This window comes from Panthera onca, chromosome B3, assembly GCF_046562875.1.
Source record: "Panthera onca isolate mPanOnc1 chromosome B3, mPanOnc1 haplotype 2, whole genome shotgun sequence".
Taxonomy (NCBI): Eukaryota; Metazoa; Chordata; class Mammalia; order Carnivora; family Felidae; genus Panthera; species Panthera onca.
Genome location: NC_138344.1, coordinates 75,063,382 through 75,076,496, shown reverse-complemented (window position 1 = coordinate 75,076,496; position 13,115 = coordinate 75,063,382). Strand labels below are relative to the sequence as shown.

The 13,115-nt window shown below is 46.8% G+C and overlaps 1 protein-coding gene across 2 annotated transcripts in view; it reads left to right on the top strand.

The window, feature by feature from the left end:
- The first annotated feature begins 371 nt into the window (after window positions 1-371).
- The window catches only part of STXBP6 (syntaxin binding protein 6), a 243,993-nt gene continuing 231,249 nt past the window's right edge, over window positions 372-13,115 (top strand). Inside the window, exon 1 of one of the 2 annotated variants that reach the window (XM_060619399.3) lies at window positions 372-657. The gene's annotated coding sequence lies outside the window, so the exon portion shown is untranslated. Of the gene's footprint in view, window positions 658-1,036; window positions 1,198-13,115 lie in introns of those variants that run through there. The other variant, XM_060619400.3, reaches the window with a different exon arrangement.

Here is a 13,115-nt window from a genome sequence, read left to right as displayed (position 1 = left end):
CACTGGATAAAACACATCTGCTGGATCCACTCCTTCTCTCCTGGATAATAAATGCTTCCTTGTCCCTTCCAGTAGAGTCTTGGCAGAGAGGCTCACGGAAGCCGCTTACCTTTCCAGCCCACAAACTTCTCACAACCCGTGAAACTTGCACTGCCCTCCGCACCCTGTTTTTCCCCAGCCCTCTGCTCCAGGGCCCCCTCTCCTGCGCTGGCCCATCCTTCCCTCCTCCAGCCCCACACCCCGCGGTCGGGAGCCCGGGGCGGGTCTCCGGGCCACCACCGCAGCTCTCTGCCCCGGGCCAGGGCGCTCGGGCTCGCCCACGGCGGCACTGGGCATGCTCAGAGGCGGCCGCGGGGGCAGGTTTGCTTCGCAGGCGCTCGCACTCGGCGGCGGGCGGGCGCGCGGCTGCAGCTGTAGCTCCAGCGCCAGGAGTTGGAGTTGCCGGGAGTTTCCCCCCCCTCCCCACCCCGCCTCCCTCTTGGCGCGCGGCAGCGGGAGCCGGCGCGGGAGCCGCGAGCGGCGCCGAGCCAGCACCCAGGCCGGCGGAGCCTTGTCCGGAGCCCGGAACCCCGCGCGGGGCAGCCCCCGGGGAGGAGCCTCGCCGGCTGGGACGCGTGCCACTCACTGGCACTGCCGGAGCTCGAGCCCGGCTGCAAGGTAGGGCCGGGTCGTGGGGCGCCGGGCGGGCGAGGCAGAGGCCAGGGCGGGGGTGGTGGGGGGGAGATGCGGCTGCTGCGGCCGCGGCGGTCAGGGCTCCCGGCGCTCGGTCCAATGCGGGCGGCCAGGGCAGGGACCCCACTGCGGGGCGGGAGGAGTAGGCAGGCGCCCAGAGAGATGCTTCAAGTTGGCGGGCGGCGGGAGTGGGGGCTTTGCGCCCCGGCGCAGCTGCTGTGCGTGCAGACAGGGACTCGGTCCCTGGTTTTCCCCAAACCTGGGACCCGGTGTGCGGGTAGGTTTGGGCAAGCCGCGGAGCGGAGCAGTTTCCTCCGAGAAAGTTGAGGATGGAGCCCTTCTTTCGGCACTGTCCCCGCGGTAGGACGAGTCCCGAGGGTGCCGCCCCGAGGCCCCAGTGTGGAGGAGCCGAGTGGGTCGCTGCTCCCCTGGGCTGAGTTCCTCCACCCCTGGCTGAAATCTGCGAATCACCGGATCTTCGCTTCTCTGGCGTCTTCTAGGAAAACCATTCATGCCAAAACTGAGGTAGGCGTCTGAGTGGCACGGCTCCCTGCCTCCAGGGCTTGTAGCCGGGCTCTGCCCCTTCCCCAACCTCCGACGTGGCGAAGGGCTCCCCGTTCCGAGTTCGCGCTGGTAGCGCGCGCCGGGGCAACATGGGGCAACGTGGCTGGGGTAGGTGGATGATAGAGTTTTTCCTCCAGGCTTTCCTCAGGTTTACAGCACCCCACCAATCCCACCCTGTTCATCTTCGCAGAGGACAGGACTTGAAAGGAAGGGCCAGGTGGAGAATTTGAGTTGACATTCTGATCCTTAGGAGAGGGTGCCTGGATCGTATCTGCCTTGGGCTCTGGCCCCAGGACTTCATAAGGAATTCTCTCCTTTCTTATTCTTCCCCAGGGACTGGGTGGCAAAGAATACGGCCAGTGGGTCTACCAGGACGCCTGCCTCTTTCCTCGGGCTCCTAAGATAGATTTGCAGGCCACCCCAGGACCCTGAAACTGGCATTGTGCAGATTGCCAGAGTGTGGAGGATGCTGCCGCTTTCTCCTGGCTCCACTTTTTTCACTTCTTGTTTTGAGTTTTGGGGTTTTGCCTGCACACGAGTCAGAGCTGCGCTGTCATAACCCCGGGTGGGGTGTGTTGGGGGTGGGGGGGTGTGTGGAGAGTGGCGGTAGAGAAGCTTCAGCCAGGCAGTGAGCGGCTGTTCGCCTCAGAGGCTGCTAGTGGGAGTTGGTCCAGAAATGATTATGCAGGCTAGAAATATGCCTCTCTCTCTCTCTCTCTCTCTCTCTCTCTCTCTCTTTTGGCTGAACACCTTGGCTGTTGGGTTTGTGTGTTAAGTTCTTAAAGGGGCACCCACACATCGCTCAAGTGCCGTGTTGTAGGAGCTGATCGTTTTTCTGCTGCACGTTTGTTTTTTCTTTGCTGTTTCCTCAGGGTGAATCTGCTTTGGGGCAGATTTCCAGCTGTGGGAATCACATGCTGTGGGTACACAGGTTCTAGAGTCAGATCTGAGGTCAAGTTTTAGCTTTACAGCTGATGATGGTGCGGATAGACAAATAGCCACTCTGAGCTTGTTTCCTCTAGTGTCAGATGGAGACACTTAGTGGCCTCACCTCCTTTCATTGCAGGGTTGTTGTGAGACTTGGATGAGATAATAGAAATGAAAGTTCTGAGGAAACTTGGAAGCACCTTTCATATCCTATTGTGGCTACGCTCTTTACTCAGTGTTTCTGAATTAACTAATTCTTTCCATTTTAACGGAACACCTAAGCCTTCTGCCCTCTACCCATTCCTCACCAAGAGGTTTAGTTGCTCAGGCCTTTGGAAGTAGCTATTTATCTTTTTTCTTTGTATTGTTTCCCTAAAATCCACCTCTCTTGATTTTAAGGGTTGAGGCTCTAGTCCTCATATTTATTTGAGGGAAGCAGCATGGTGTAGATTAGGAGATCTCCAGGGTTGCCTTATCAATGTTCAGAGTCCTGGCCCCCCATGTTGGCTTGTCAGCAAGACCCCTGTTAGACAAATACAGTTGATGAGTCAGCAGACCCTGGGCTGGAGCTCTGCCTTGGCCTCTAAGTGACCTTGAACTAAAGACTCAACCTTTCATCAGTCTATGAGGTTAAAGAGCCAATAATCATCAGACAGGAACAGGTGGGATTTCCTCTCACTCAGTTAATAAGGGCTTGATCAGGCTCCTGAGCCCCCCACGTGCTGCATCTTTCCTAATCCTGGGGCAGAAGTTCTCCAGCATGAGCACTGAAGTCAACTGGAGGGCTTGTTAGGGGCACCTGGCTGGCTCAGCCAGTGGAGTATGAAGACTCTTGATCTTGGGGTTGTGAGTTCAGGCCCCACGTTGGGTCTAGAGATTACTTAAAAAAATAAATAAATAAAAATCTTCAAACAAACAAACAACCAAAACACAAAGATTACTGGGCTGCACTGCTTAGAGTCTCTGATTCTCTAGGTCTAGGGTTGAGGGAAGGGGGTCCAAGAATTTGCATCACCAGCTAGTTCCCGATGATGCCAATGCTGCTCGTCCGGATCCCACGCCAATAGAATCACTGACGTACCAGGTGAGAGACAGTAAGAGAGAGGTGAGGTTTGTTCTAAAATAGCATTATTTTAATACCACACGTACAGAGATAGGGTGCTTTAGGAACTTGCCTGAAGCAGCTTATATTTCCAATACCTGTGCCACTTACCATTGTCCAGTTTTAATAATTCTGATTGCTCTTCATTTTTTTTAAGTTTATTTATTTATTTTGACAGAAAAAGCGCAAGTGGGGGAGGGGCAGAGAAAGAGAGGGAGAGAGAGGGAATCCCAAGCAGGCTCCTTATTGTCAGCACAGATCCGTACACAGGGCTCAGTCTCACAAACCGTGAGATCATGACCTGAGCCTCCATCAAGAGTCAGAAGCTTAAGGGACTGGGCCACCCAGGCGTGCTGTAACCCCTCCCCGATTGCTCTTTCAATGAGTGGATTTTACACAAAAAAGGTAGGATTCCCCCTTCTTTTCACACTGTATAGTACTCAGGTTTCTAGGTCACTCTTGAGTAGACTGAGATCTGTGACCTTGATATTGATAAATCTAGCAACTACCCTATTCCTTTCCTAGGAGATCTCAGACATTTTTGCAGAGGAGTTGCATAAAGTTATGACAGCTTGAACCTTAAGACTGGAGAACAGGTTGAATTGCCATAAGCAAATTTTAATAAAACTGACAATGTGGTGCCTTCTCTGCATGGACAGCGTACCCAGGCCAGGAGGCAGGAGGAGATGAAGGATACTCCCTGACAGAAGTTCTGGGGTGGTCAGACCTGGCAAAGGCCTTCCATTCCTTCTGTCAAATGGTGGTGTTGGCAGTGACCGAGATCCTCTCTCACTCTGTGGGGGAGGAAGGCCAACTTTCACGGGAAGCCGTGCTGTATCAGTGCCTCTCTGTGTCCTTCCACTGATAATCAAGCACTGCTTGGGCACAGCCCAATCTTAAGTTCTCCTTGTCCCCCAAGCTAGGGTGAGAGCTCACCAGGACTAGTAGTGGCCTTGAACTTCAGCTGCTTTGTATCAGAGAGGCCTTGTGAGGGAGCCTGCGTGAGTCAGGAGGGCGCTTGAGATGCCATCCTAGAGAAGGAATAAGGTCATGTAGCACCCAAACCACTCGGCGTAAGAGGAGGTCAGCACTTGAACACATTCTCGTGTTGCCGTGCCAGATGGAAGCCAGCCTGACCATCGTGCTTTATCTTAGCTTTCCATTTGTGCTTTGTTTTAGTTTTAAAATGATTAGCACTAAAGAGACCTATCAGTAAAATCAGAAACCTATTCAAAAACTCAAGTGTACCATTTAGTGTTTTAGTAGATAAAACCGCAAGGCCCATGCCTGTCTTCCTGATGGTAATCAACCCTCAGTGAAGGAACCACCTTCCGGTTGTAATTCTTAAGATTCACTCGCTCATTTAAATAGTTTCTCCTACTTAACATGAGTAGGGAACGTTTCTATTTTAAAATTCTTTCCCATAACTTGATGTTTATATTTTGGGTGTTACCCCTACTTTTCACTGCTAGATTTTTTTCCAGTGTGGGGGAGGCTTCTTTCCTTATCACCGTCGTTAGCTTTTCTTAGTGCGTGACCGCTTGGTATCTTCATTCCCTTGGATAAGTCTGTTGTGAGACATTTGTGATACTTTCTTTCTCTTTGATCCTCGGGGCTGTTGGTCCTGGGTCATAGAGAATCACAGCCCATTCCTGGAACACTTCCCCACCACCTTCCTAGAGCCTGCTTCAACTAAAACTCGGGTTGTAGGGCACTAGCTCGATTCTAAGATGCATTGGATCCGCACACCCCACCCCCACCCCCCACCCCGCCGCCGGGCAGTTCATCCTTTTCCAAATTCAGAAATCTGGATGGGTCTTCAAAATTATGAACACCTTAAATATATGGTTTTCTTTTCTGTTTTTCTATAAACTGACATGCAAATAGAGCAACTTCCAACTGACAACATTCTAAAACAAAACAAATTTGGTTCCTTACGCCAGTAGAAAATAGTTTCTACCCCGTGCTGTCCAGCTGATAGAATTAAGCAGCAATTGAATTAGCTCAGCAGTTTCCAGAGTACTTCATCAGAAGAGTCAAAAGAATGCTATCAGGGAGGCGTTAATAGGTGTGCTCTTGAAAAGGGCAGATCAATTTGGAAGCTCTGCCTGTTATTTTTCCCTCTTAGAGATTCCCACCATGTGCATCATCATATCAAAGTCTCTCAGAAGTACTAGAGTTAACAGTCCCAACAATTGTGTTTATTCAATTAAACGCTTCCCAGAACACATTTTTGAGGTTATGTGTGGATCTTCTAGTATTCCATTACCAAATGAGCACATTCCCTCAATTGTGATATGTTATTTAACATCAACTATGGATGGAGTGGTTTCACCTAGTATATAGGGGCATTCACTGAGCATGAATATTCATTGATTAATGGCTCTATACGTGATTACTGCTTTTTTTTATTTCAGGGTAAAGAGAAGCCATTGTAAGCTATGGTGGCTAGGAAAATCTCCATGGAGGGGATAGACTGAAAATATAAATGATGGGTGGTTGTACTTTTGTAGAGAAGAGAAGGGCATTGTAGGTTGGTGGCATAATGTGGTGGTGGTCAAAGAACCTGTTCTTTCTGGATTCTGTGAATTCACTGAAGTAGCCATGAGTTCTCGTGACCACGGACGAGCTGCTTGTAGATAAAGAGGAGGAGAGGCACGATATTCTGGTTGAATACATGGGATATCAAGAGAGAAAGTATTTCTAGGCCTTTCGAGGAAAGTCGGTCCAAGTACGGAGGGAAGTCCAGCTAAAGAGTCTTGGGTATTTGGGAGATGAGCTTTCCAGGAAGAGGGGTTGTGACTGGAGTTTCAGAAAACAGCACAAAGAAAGAACTCTTACAGTTCGACAGTAAAAAGGCAACCCAATTTTAAAATGGACAAAGACTTCAAATAGACAGCTCTTCAAAGAAGATACACAGATGGTCAATGAGCAGATGAAAAGATGCTCAACACCATTTAGTCATTGGGGAAATACATCAAAACCACAATGAGATACCACCTCACACCCATCAGGATGGCTGTGATCAAAAAGACATATAATAACAACTGTTGGTGAGGATGTGGAGAAATCGGAACTTTTCTATATTACGTTGGTGGTGGGAATGTAAAATAGCACAGCCACTTTGGAAAACAGGTGGTTCCTCAAAATGTTAGACATAGACGTACCTCATGACCAGTTTCACTCCTAGATATATACCCCAGAGACCAGAAAATGTGTTCACACAAACATTTGTACACAGATGTTCACAATAGCATGACTCATAATAGCCAAAAAGTGGAAACAACCCAAATGTCCACCAGTGGATGAATGGACAAACTGTGATGTATCCATACAATGGAATACTGTTCAGCCATGAAAGGGAATGAAGTTTGATTCATGCTACGTGGATGAATCTTGAAAACATGCTATATAAAAGAGGCCAGACACAAAAGGCCACATGTGTATGATCCCATTTATATGAAATGTCCAGAATAGGTGAATCTATAGTGTTAGAAGGTACGTTGCTGGTTGCCAGGAGCTGGGGGGAGGGCGGAGGGGAATAACTCTTGATGTTATTCCTTTGATGTTATCCCAAAAGCCTTCCTTTTGGGGTGCTGAAAACGTTCTGGAATTAGACAGTGGTGATGATTATACAACTTTGTGAATAGTCTAACAACTGTTGAATTGTACACTCCAAAAGGGTTAATTGTATGGTGTATGAATTATGTCACAATAAAAAAAAAAATAAAGTAGCAAGAAGGCTCCTGCCTGGCGCTAAAGAATAATGAGAAAAAAGTGGTGAGAGAGATCTAGGAATCGGGTATTCGTTTCAGGCCAGATTTTCTCTGTGGGGGGAAAATAGCTAGATAATTCCTTCATCCTTGCTTGTCTTTGGGTCATCTAGGATTGTCCTGTTGCTCTTTGTTGCACAAGTCCTTTCCCCGAATTAAAAGCGTTTTGTGCCAACTTGCTCCTGAGTCAGTGGGATGGTTTTTGTGGCAGATGTGCCTTGTGATCTTCAGAGTGGAGAATGTTCCTGGACTTCCCTCCAGAGGCGAATTCCATATTTAGGCTTCCTGGTTGCGAACCACCAAAGGGTGATAGGTTGTGCTGACTTGGCAGTTAATCTTTAGGTTCTCCCTTAAGATTTGACCGTAGTGTCATCTTCCAGTTTGTCTGTGGAGCTCTGTCAAGACTTCCACTTTAAAAAAAAAAAAAAAAAAAAAAATCTCTGTATTAAGCAGGGTTTAGGTGCCACTGCTGGCACCACACCAGCATCAAAGTGTTTGGACCCCAAAGTCATAATACTAAATGAGCTTTTAATGTCACCGAGGCGAGGCTGCCATCCCCTTGATAGAGATGTTTCTCCTCTCTTTAGTGGTGAGATGTAGCTCGGCTTCTCAGACTCGGGGGCAGCAGCACTGGGGATTTCGTTAAGGTGCCGAATTTGATTCAGCAGGCCTGGGTTGGGGCCTGAGATCCCGCTGTTTTAACAAGCTCCCGTTGATGTGGTTGCTGCTGGTCCACGGACCGCTCTGAGTAGAAGCTGATGCAGCGTGGAGCAGGTGGCTTTGGACTAGGACAGAGCTGAACAGGAGCTGTGGCAGAGCCACCAATTTGCTCAGGGAACTTGGGGGCAAGGTTAGTAACATGTGAGAGACAACTTTCTGTCTTTATTATTTTTTTAAATCTATATTCAAGTTAATATACAGTGTAGTCGTGGCTTCCAAGAGTAGAGCCCTGTGATTGCTTTCTGACATGTGACAGCCAGTGCTCATCCCCAAAAGTGCCCTCTTTAATGCCCGTCACCCATTTAATACCCACCCCCCACTCCAGCAGCCCTCAGTTTGTTCTCTGTATTTAAGAGTCTCTTATGGTTTCTTCCCTCTCTTGTTTTTATCTTATTTTTGCTTCCCTTCCCCTATGTTCATCTGTTGAGTTTCTCAAATTACACATATGAGTGAAATCATATGCTATCTTTCCCTGATTTGTTTTGCTCAGCATAATACACTCAAGTTCCAACCACATTGTTGCAAATGGCAAGATTTCATTCTTTTTCATCTCCAAGTGGTATTCCATTGTGTGTGTGTATGACATCTTCTTTATCCATTCATCAGTTGATGGACATTGGGACTCTTTCCATAATTTGAGCCACAGCTTTCTTATCCATCAGATCAGAGTAAGACCTAGCGCGCGTAGAAAAGTACGCACCACAATGTGCCTGGAATGTCACATATTTGCCTTTTGCTTCCCTCAAGGGCTGAGAATTCCACGATTAAGACTAAAGGAAAAATATATATGGAAGAAAGCCAAGGGCTTCACAGAGTGTTTGATTTGTGTGGATGGAATGGAGGGAGGATATAGGAGACAAGGTATGAATCCTAGTCCTCGGGGCAACATTAATTTGCTTATTGGTCTTCAAATAAGCATAACTTTGGTAAAGTCACTGTGCTAGTCTCAGCTGAATCCGGATAACTTTTAGTCAAGGTGTTGGGCCTTTACTCAGCTCTCATGGAGTTGATTTCTTTTTGACCAGATCATCCCTCAACTGCTCTGTGGGTGCTCCCATTCCTTAGTATGGTGGTCTCTTCCCATCCTTGCCTAGCTGCCTTCCCCCCTGACTTACTGATGTTTATCTCATGCAGATGAGAGGAAATGGCACTCAAACGTAAACCATTGAGTTTCATGAGCAGCACGAGTGAAAGTTTCTGGGGATGAGGGTGAAAACGTTTACTTCATTGACTTGAGAAAACCTAGGTGTTTCGTTAATTTGCCTTAACTCTGGGCAGGTTGGATTGAATTGGATGAATGGGTAACAACCGAAGAGGAAGAATTGGGAACTAAATCTTGGCACTGGCTGTAATTTTCCTACCTGGAGCCTGTATTACTTGGCCTCACTGGGCCTCAGTTTCCTCTGTGTTATTAGGGACTGGCCTGGCTCATGGGGCTGGCTTTTGAGGCTGGCATGCACAGCACCTGGGAGGGCATTCTGAGCTCTAAGAGGACCCACCTCCGTGAAGTATGCCCTGTCACTCCCCAGTGCTGGCTTAGGTAATGGCGTCTGCATAGGGTTACACAAGGTGAGTTGTGGTTTGTTAACTTTGGTTCTGTTTCTATCTTCTTTATCATTTGAAGTGAGAGGAAACAAGAGAATGTGTTTACATTTCAATTAAGTTGACAGATCCTTCTCACTTTCTACAGGGAAAAAATTCACACGAACAGTTCCTACGGTTTTAACAAAACCCCAAGTGCAGTAAATCAAACTGGTTTCTACGACCTCACAGCCTGAAATTCATTGCTTTCCTGAGGATGGTAATTTCGCCCCATGAGGCTCTGTTTTCCCACCTTGTTTGACTGTTTTGTGGATTGCCACGTGTGGATATTTCATGCCTGATTTTGAAGAAAATGAGATTGTTCACTTTGTTATAGCGCTAGGGCTGAACATTTAAACTGATGTTGCATCAATATCAAATAATCAAAGGCAAGGTATTCAGGCTGCAGCTGAATACACTAGGTCTCACTGCACTTACTGTCCTTCTGAAAGGTGGAGGTGGAGTGTCACTCGAATTGGGAAAGATCTGATTTCTGAGGCGAGCGAATGTGTGTGCTCTAATCTGGTTGCCTCTCCTGACCACTGTTGGTAAGGAAAATTGGTCAGAGAGGTTATGCCTCAGCGATCTCTTTGTTTTTAGACCGCCTGGCAATGTGTTGCTTCACACAGTCTCAGATGAAAGCCAGCAGTATCTACTGGTTGAGAAGTTAATATTATTCTTGAAGAATTTAATCTACCCTATCATTAAGTCGCAATAAGGAAGCTGTCCTGCTAAGGAGGAGCTAGGTATATGAAGCTGGGTGTTCCTGAAGTAAGGCCTTTTAAAATTAAATCCTTATGCAACTACTGTATAACAATAGTTATTAAAAGAAAAGAAAAACTACCCTAAAGGTAGAAATTTGGTGCTTATAAAAAGAGTTCAATGCTCATAAAACGGGCATATTTCCAAATTCATCCACATTGTCAACCACACAGTCACTGGTCTATCTAGTAGCTGATTTTTAAAAATGGGACAGGGAATTCTGAACTCAGACACCCTATTTTGGAACAGCCCTTGCGCTCAAGATCCCAACGGCTGGGATCTTCATTTTCGTATCCCCGAGGCCTAGCATGTCTGGCATATAGGAGAGAATCAATAAAAATATACTGAGCTGGACAGCTGCTTTCCTCTGGGATTCCCTTCCACTGTCTCGTCCATTAGTTTTTGTCAGTATATTATTTTTACTATTTAATATTTCCCTAGAGATTATTATATGCTAACATAGTACATAGGTTCTAAGCACTTCATTGATACTGATTCCTTTTGTCTGCACGACCCTCAGAGGTAGGTACTGTTGTATATTTATCCCTACTTTACAGTTGAAGAGTGTGTATCATTTCCAAAAGTGACCTGAAAAGCGCTGTGTTTAAGATGGAAAGCTCATTACAGAGCAGCTCGTGATACGGCTGTGCAAATGACAAGTGTAAAAACTCACGTTGGCATGGAAATTTCATAAAGAACCTATGCTGCTGGCCCCTAAAACTCTTGAAAGTAACCCCCCAGAGCTCCTCAAAATCTCCCGAACTGTCCTCAGTTTCTCCCGCTTTCCAGCTGCATCCACCATGTATGTGGTCACGTCCTGCCGGCATATGGTCTACAAAGTGCTCTCACAGGATCTCATCTTTTTCTAGATGACAGCAGTGAGGCCTGGAGAGTCAAACTCCTTCTGAGGCACAGGATCGCCTGGGTTGGCTGGGAGCAGGACCCCGTGCCTCTTGCTCTTCACACTAGGCCCGAGTGCTTACATAAATTTATGCTAAGGGACAGTTGAATTGGTTTGCCCTGTGTGGCTTCGCACAGGAGGAGGCAAATAGATGGGTTTGAAGTGTAACATACACACAGAAACAAGTGCTAATTGCGTGGGTACCATTAAGGGAACTCACTCTAGGAACACATCCATTTAGTCTTAGTACAGGTCAAGAAAGAGAGAGAGCCACCAGCACCCCAGAATCTCTCCTTGTGCCGGATGGTTCTGTCCGCCTCCATGGTAGCCACTCTCCTGACTTCTAGTACTACGGATCACTTTTGCCTCCTTTTGAGTTTTATACGAATACAGTCATTCTTCTGTATTCTTTTGTGTCTGACTTCTTTCTCTCAGTATTGTGAGGTTCAGCCATATTGCTCATGTGGCATAAGCTGGATTGTATTCTGTTATATTAATATACCACAATTACTAATGATGGACATTTCAGTTGTTTCCCATTTGGGGGTTGTTATAAATCATGCTGCTGTGGGCATACATGTGTATATGTCTTTGGTGCACATAGGTATGTATTTCTGGAGTGTGCATGTGGGTATAATTGCCAGGCCTTATGATAGGAGTATGTTTAGCTTTAGTAGATACAGCCAGGCAGTTTTCCAGTATGCCATTCAATTTATAGTCCCATCTGGTGTGAATGAAGAGTCCCCTTTCTCTATTTTCTTGCCAGTACTGAGTTTGATAAGTCATTTTAAATTTAGCTCTTCACATGTTTGTGTAGGGGGTCTCTACTTATGGTTTAAATTCATATATCTCTCGGGCACCTAGGTGGCTCAGTCAGTTAAGCAGCCGTCTTCGGCTCAGGTCATGATCTCATGGTTCGTGGGTTCAATCCTCCCATCGGGCTCTTACGCTGACAGCTCAGAGCCTGGAGCCTGCTTCTGATTCTGTCTCTCCCTCTCTGTCTGCCCTGCCCCCACTTGCACTCTGCCTGTCTCTCAAAAATAAATGAACATTAAAAAAAATTTAAATTCGGGGCGCCTGGGTGGCTCAGTTGGTTGGGCATCTGACTTCGGCTCAGGTCATGATCTCATGGTTCGTGGGTTCGAGCCCCGCGTCGGGCTCTGTGCTGACAGCTCAGAGCCTGGAGCCTGTTTCAGATTCTGTGTCTCCCTCTCTCTCTGCTCCTCCCCTGTTCACGCTCTGTCTCTATCTCAAAAATAAATAAACATTAAAAAAATTTTTTTATATTTAAATTCATATATCCCTTATCACCTTGTGAAGCTTAGTGTCTTTGCATGTGTATATTGACCTTTGGATTATCCTCTTTTGTGAAGATTTCTTGCCTATTTTTCAACTGTGTGGTTTTACTTTTTAAAACAAAGTGAGGATTCCATAGAAACATCTATGAAAAGTCCTTGAAATCTATAGTGATGGGGGTCACCTGTTAGTGATGTCTGATTGTGTTCTCAAATACAATTTCCGGAGAGTCCCCACTGAGGGAGTCACAGCTGGACAAAGTGGGTGAGGACCTGAAGAGGTCCCTTAGCAGGGAACTTGCTGAAAAGCTGGTGAGTCCCAGGGTGTATGGCTCACGGCAATTGTAAAGTTGTGAGGCCACCTGAAAGGTTAAAAGCACTTAACCTACAAATGAATTTGCCTTTTATGGAAGTTACTCTGGATGATTGTAGACCAACTCCAAAAGTATGGCTGAAACATTTCTGGAGTTGCTTTGAGTACGTCAGTTTGGATATTTTTAGTTGGTTTTAAAAATGCCCTTTGAGCCTGTATTTGATTTAGGGAAAGAGCAGAAGACCTCCCAGAACCCAGTCTAGTAAATAAGGATGATACTTCAATGGGTGACTTAAAAACAAAACCTTATTCGTGAGGCTTGCCTGCAAGAGACGCACTTCCCTGCTTGGGTGAAGAGGGCAGATTTAGCAGGGAGGAGAAGGCCCTGCACTAAGTACCTTACTCTCCTGGTCTCTTCTCATCTTTATAGTAACTTGTGAGCTACTTAATGCCGTTAGAGATGGAAAGTCAGAGAGTTAGAAAGAAAAGGGGAGCCTGATTTAGG